We start from the raw sequence: 6,311 nt of genomic DNA, 5'->3' as shown, positions 1-6,311 counted from the left end.
TATAAATGTAAAATTAGTTTTCATTTTGATGTCTATTATTAGTTGTAGAAACAGAGGCTGTGTCTTGAGTAGGATGCCATAGTCTGAAAGAATGTTATGTTGTGTTATTTTGTTAATTTGTTTATTTTTTAGTACTACCATAGTAGCTCTGTCAATGGCACTATTAAAATAATAAATAAACAAATAGACTAAATTTAATTTAAATGGTCTTCTTTCTCCCTTTTAAAATCCCCCAAAGGAGGAAACCTATGATGCTTACTATTGATTTTTAACTCGGTGTGTTCTAGAATCACCTAGGATACTATTTATTGGCATTTTTGCAGCATATTCATAATACATTGAAGCAGAAACAGGAAAAATCTTTGAGACTGGAAAAATAGGAGATATCTATTCATAAAATGAAATATTATTCATCAAGAAAATGTTTTAAGTCTAATGTGCATACACTATGGAAGACTTTCAAAAGCATGTTACAGGAAAAAATTAAATAAGACAGTGACAAACGATGGTATACTAAACAATATCAATTATATTACGTCACTAAAATAGATCTACTAGAGAATGAAAATAATTGATTACAGGTTGCTTAAGGCTTAAGAGGAAAAATAGAAGTGATAGGGAAAGTATACATTACATGAGCACTCTGAGTTTTGACGGAAATAGTATTAGGAAGATAATATGACTAAAAGATATGGTATGAGGAATATTTTAATTAAAACAAAGAAAATTCATTTAATGTGATAGTGACAGTTGCACAACTCTTTGAATACAATAAAAGGATTTTATTGTAGATATTAAATGGAAAAAATTTGTGATATGAGAATCTTGGAACAACTGTTAAGAGTATAATACCACGACTACATCAAAGTTAAACTTCTTCAGTTGGGAGGGAGTTCAGAAAGTCTGGAACCTGTCACATATGTAATGAGGTGTTTGGTAAACAGTCTGTGGCAGGTACATGTCTAACATTATTGGGCCCTGGTATAAACATATTTACCTTATTATTTCATCAAGCACTAATTAAGTGTTGCTGTAAAAGGATTTCAATGATGTAATTAAAATCTCTAATTAGTTGGCTTTGAGTAAATTTGAAAGATTGTCTTGGGTATACCTGAACTAGTCAGGTCAGCCTTTGGAAGAAGTCAAATTCATAAAGGCAGATATTTTTTTCTGTTCACCTTAAAGAAACAAGCTATCAGTAACTGCGCAGCCTGCACTCTTGGTCACAGGGCAGAGGCCTGAAACTTTATGCTACTGACTACTATGAACTGAATGAGTTAGCAATTAAATGGCTACTTGCAGTTTGTTTTCCCTGGGACTAAATTCTAGCAGCCAGTGAGCTGGGAAAATGCATACTTACTTCATCTGACATCATAGCTTCTGCTTTTCTACAGATCTTACCTGTGAAATGAGTGGGTATATGCCTAAACCTCTGCATAAACAGTGAAGTAATTCTATAAAACCAAGGTGTTGATAGAACTAAATTTTTCTAGAAATTGAAGAGTTGCCTCCTTTATTTTATTCTAGCTTGTCTAGACAATCTGTATTCCCTGACTAGTGGTTCCCTCTCTTCTCGAAAACCAGCAATGTAGAAGCTATCAACTTACTTAGATTCCAACACTGGCTGTCAAGCTAACACTTTTGTTTATATAGACTTTTATAAAAGCATTAGTTTTATATTAGCTCATGCTTTATTATGGTGGCAAAGTACCTAGCAAAATAACTTATACAAAGAATAACTTTTGCCCTTAGTTTCAAATTGTCTATTCATAAAGGAGACAGATTAGAAAATGTTTCACTGTACAGTAATCATATCTGTGGCTCATTATTTATTGTATGCCATGACACATAATTCAAAAAAAATCTTCTTTTTATCATCTATCATTATGATTGTTGTGAAAATTGAATTTAAAGATTGCTGTAGAGTACTTAAAAGACTGTCCTATAATGTAGGAAAACCAGTACTTACCATTTAAGATGGCTCATAATGTTCATGGCATACTGGAAAACAAAATACTCATGATCATTTTGTTAAATATAAAATCAACTGAACTTCTTGAATATAAAATCATTTATGTCCAAAGGACAGACCCCTAACCACAGAATTTAAAATAATTATTAAGTAAATTAAGAAATATTTGCTTTTCTTTTGGTCACAACTTTAAATAGAGAAATTATATGACCTTTCCAGTATAGTTCAATTGAGTTCCTTTGACTCATAAGCTTGTATAAACATAACATTGTTGAAGTCATATTTGTCTCATGCATTCATATGTTGATTCTAAGTGAGTAAGAAGGATTCCATGTACCTCTATTTTGAAACTTTATTAATAGTTGATTGTGGAAAATGAAAATATTGCTTTTGAAAATGTTTATGAAAATAAAACTCCTGATAAAAGTATTACTAAAAGTATTTTAGTTAAGAAAATAATCTAAGTTAAATACCTAGATGCAAAATTACTCATCATTACACGATTTTTGATCAACAATTCTTTATAGTCTGTATACTAAGAAATACTTTTTTTGTTGTTGTTGTTGCAGTATATATGGTTATATTCAACAAATCTAACAAGTGCAATGTAGCTTCTCGTATGATCATATTATATAAAAAAGTCTGAAAGATGGATAAGTGCTGAGGACAAAGAGAGGAGACAGAACTGGGCAGAGGAGAATGTTTATAAAGAGAGAACATGATTCAGGTCTAAAAATAAACTTTTTAGGACAGAACTGAGGATATGTTTTTCAGTCAGGACACAAGGGAACTTTTGAGTCCGAACTGAAATCACAAAGAACTTAGAAGTAAAGGCAATAGCACTGGATGAAAAGGCATTGAGAGTAACAGCAGCATTGTGATATAAGAGCAGGTTGAGAGAGTAAGTTTAGAAGAATGCAGAATGGAATGACTTACAAACTATAAGGTAACAAAAAAAAAAAAAAAAAAAAAAAACTAAGAGAGCAATATGTTGAATGCAGAGGGAAAGACAAATAAAGAATCTGCAGATAGAGTAAAAGGAGCAGGCAGACAGGCAGACTTGTCCTTACCATGGGATAGAACAGGTTTTGTTTCTGTTTTTGTTGTTGTTGTTTTGACAAGGAAGGTTTAGTTTTTGTTTTTGTTGTTGTTGTTTTGACAAAGAAGGTTTAGTCTTATTAAAAGAAACAAAGCTGTCTTCTTACAAATCTGCATTTATTCATTTAGCATTGAAAGGGTATAAGCTTTTTCTTTCTCTATGCAATAAAGATTGGAGCTCATTTTTTCATCCAAAATGAGTGAGTTCTTTCTGCACTGGGCTTAATCTTTTGCTCCAAATTCATATGTAAGTATGGATGTGTGTGTGTGTGTGTGTGTGTGTGTGTGTGTGTGTGTGTGTGTGTAAATATGTAATTATGAAAATGTATGGTTTGAATGGAAATGTATAAGTATGCAGGTGTGAATCTGTATATGAATTTATGTGAGTTTATGCATATCTGCTAATGTAAAAGTTTCTCCTTGTGTGACCGTGATTCTCTTCTGGTTTAATAGACGTTCATTGCTTTCCCCTAGGCTGACAAGCAAGAGACATCTGGAAAAAAGGAAAGAGATTCTAGCCTTTACTTAATCTCCTGCTGTTTTAGTATGAGATGCTAAATGCAGTTTTGGCCTCAGAGGAACAAAGAATGCAGGTCAGTTACAGTAACATAGTGATCTAGACTTGGATAAGTAAATTTTTATTATTATACAGTGACCCTAAATATCTCAGAAAATAAAAGTCTTACCCTCTTTTCATGCTCTTGCCCCTCCACTGCCTCAAGGAGAACTGACAAAAAGAGATCACAGTGGGGCTGGCCCTCAGCAGCATACAACTTTAATATGATAGGATTTGCTTTATTGTGCATTTTATTTTGCTATCTTTGGTAGTTATCTCTTAAAAATGTGTTGTTTTCTAATAAAAGACAGAAGAAGAGTTGATCTGAAGGGTAGGGGATGGGGGGAACAACTGGGAGGATCAGAGGGAGGGGAAATTCTAATTAGGATAAACTTTCAATACAAGAAACAATGTATTGAAAGAATCTACTTTCAATACAAGAAACAATGAAAAATATATATGCAAGTCTCAGTCATGCTTTTTATATTCATTCAATGATTTGGGAAACCAACAAGAGATGACCCCTGAGACAGTTTATAGCCTACTAATTTTTTTTTTCCCAGCTGGCTATTCCACCAGGTATTTCATGACATGGAGGGACCCAAATGTCTAGAACATGTGGTTTTTAAAGACCAAAACCTTTCCAAATATCTCATTTAGTAACTGCAGTAAGACTTTACAAAAATAAGAAGTTTGAAGCAAACAGACAGTGTAAGAGAATCTAACTTAGCTAGGGCATGCTGATTTATGGCTGCTAGAACTGAGCAGGGTAATTTTGCATGGGATTCTTCATCAAGAACATCACATTCTAGTTAAACTTAAAATGGCCTCAGCAAGAATACAAATGGAAGAAACTTTATCTAGTTTTATCCTTCCATATCACTGATAACTTTTGGATCACTTTGTTTCATTCAAAACAAAATATTTTATAATGATTATTTTTATTGTCTTCTCAATATGGTGGTTGTAGAATTCACAATATTTACTTGTATATACTTTGGACCATTGTTTTCTACATTATCAAATGCACTGAAGAAAGATTGTAAGGAACATAATCTATATTCTTTTTCCTGTTACTCATGTGATTTGATGAGGTTTGTTCAGAGGAAAATATGGTGATTTTGATATAGCAGACGTTGTTACACGTATCAATGTGTACAAAAATACTATTCATTAATCTATATTTTCCCAACAATTTCTTTTTTTTTAAAGATTTATTTATTTATTATATGTAAGTATACTGCAGCTGTCTTCAGACATACCAGAAGAGGGAGTCAGATCTCCTTAAGGATGGTTGTGAGCTACCATGTGGTTGCTGGGACTTGAACTCAGTACCTTCAGAAGAACAGTCAGTGCTCTTACCAGCTGAGCCATCTCACCAGCCTGTCCCAACCATTTCTTAAGCTGCTCCTTTAGTAGAGGTAATATTCTATCTATCCCTCAGAAAGGTTAAAAAAGCCGGCATGGTGGCACACGCCTTTAATCCCAGCACTTGGGAGGCAGAGGCAGGCAGATTTCTGAGTTCGAGGCCAGCCTGGTCTACAGAGTGAGTTCCAGGACAGCTGAGGGCAACACAGAGAAACCCTGTCTTGGAAAAAAAAAGAAAAAGAAAGAAAGGTTAAAAAATGGAAACAACTTCTCTTACTGAAGAAGTTTTCAGTGCAGTTATTTGAGGCAGCAGACAATGTGATGTATTATTTGTTGCATTTATTATGTCCATATTAATGTGTAAAGACACAAAGTACAAGTGGCATGAGGATGAAAATGGGGTAAGAGATCTGACAGTAATGTTTCTCAACATAATATTAGAACCATAAATGTATACTCAGCAATAAACGCATTTAAAAAAATAAATTATTATATATCTAATAATATATTAGATTATATTATATATTGATAATATATTAGAGCATGGATGATTTTAGGGACAAAACTCTTCCTGTACATATAGAAAATTGTAATATGAAAGCATCCTTGAAATTTCTTTCTTTAGACACATCAGCCTTGACTCACACTAAATGGGACTGTTGCTGCTTCTGCTGCTTCCTCCTCCTTCTTCTCATCTGCTTCTATTCTGTCTTTCTCTAGTGATTCTGAGGAACAAACACAGGACCATGCATACAGTTGAAAGGTTCCATACTGTTGAATTACATCTCTTTAGGCAGCCGACGCCTAAAAGATGGTGCCGGTTTCCAGTACACCATGGCCATAAACAACCTTACTGAACCTGCGCTAGTCACCACTTGACACCAACCCCTCCCAAGCAGTGCATGCTAATGAAGTGTCAACAGGCCGACCAATCCCAGGAGGACTCATAGCCCTCCCCAGTGCTGGGTTGTATATAAGCAGTCCTCCCTGGGTTCCCGGGGTCCCTGTAGCAGCATCGAGGCGTTCCTGCAATAAAGCTGTTGAGAAGAATCCTACCATGTTGTGTCATCCTTGCTGGACCAGGTGGGCACGACAAATTGGTGGCCCTTATGGGGACCGAAGGATCTCGTGGATTCAGAACTCTTCAGCTGAGGAACAGCAATACTGGTAAGTCTCCCAAATTGGTCCCCAGGTTTAAGGGGGATATGTTTTTCTCGCCCATAGATCCAGTGTGGGTAGCTCTTGCCATTGTTGCTTTGTTTTTTGTAAAACACAGTGTGAAACCGCTTTGGCACATTTTATGAGCTTGTTTAGAAG

The sequence above is a fragment of the Mus musculus genome, chromosome 17 (assembly GCF_000001635.26).
Source record: "Mus musculus strain C57BL/6J chromosome 17, GRCm38.p6 C57BL/6J".
Classification (NCBI taxonomy): Eukaryota; Metazoa; Chordata; class Mammalia; order Rodentia; family Muridae; genus Mus; species Mus musculus.
This window is presented reverse-complemented; position numbering follows the sequence as displayed.